This window comes from Hippopotamus amphibius, chromosome 2, assembly GCF_030028045.1.
Source record: "Hippopotamus amphibius kiboko isolate mHipAmp2 chromosome 2, mHipAmp2.hap2, whole genome shotgun sequence".
Classification (NCBI taxonomy): Eukaryota; Metazoa; Chordata; class Mammalia; order Artiodactyla; family Hippopotamidae; genus Hippopotamus; species Hippopotamus amphibius.
Window position 1 is genome coordinate 223,435,545 of NC_080187.1, and position 373 is coordinate 223,435,917.

At 36.7% G+C, this 373-nt stretch overlaps 1 non-coding gene across 1 annotated transcript; it reads right to left on the reverse strand.

Annotated features, from left to right (window-relative positions):
• Positions 1-107, reverse strand: LOC130847304 (U6 spliceosomal RNA). The gene has a single exon (XR_009052077.1). It is a non-coding gene; the product is annotated as a U6 spliceosomal RNA (small nuclear RNA).
• Positions 108-373: the final 266 nt, after the last annotated feature.

A 373-nucleotide genomic window follows, 5' to 3' on the forward strand; every position in this document is an offset into this window, starting at 1 on the left:
CAAAACTATGGAAGCTTCATGAATTTGCATGTCATCCTTGCACAGGGACCATGCTCATGCTCTCCGAATCGTTCCAATTTTAGCATACGTGCTGCCAAAGCAAACACCGTAAGCGCTGAGTTTTAACACACAATACAGAGAGGGCAATCCACAAAGAAAAATAAGTAATATTGTGAACTTTATAAAATTAAAGATTTCTGCTCTGTGAAAGACCTTATTCAGAAAATCAACAGACAAGCCACAAACTGGGAGAAAAATATTTGCAAACACAACTACGAAAGGATTTGTCTCCAATACACAAAGACCTCTAATGCAGATAACCCCATTAAAATTAGGTAAAGAACTAAACAAACACCTGGCCAAAAAAAATATA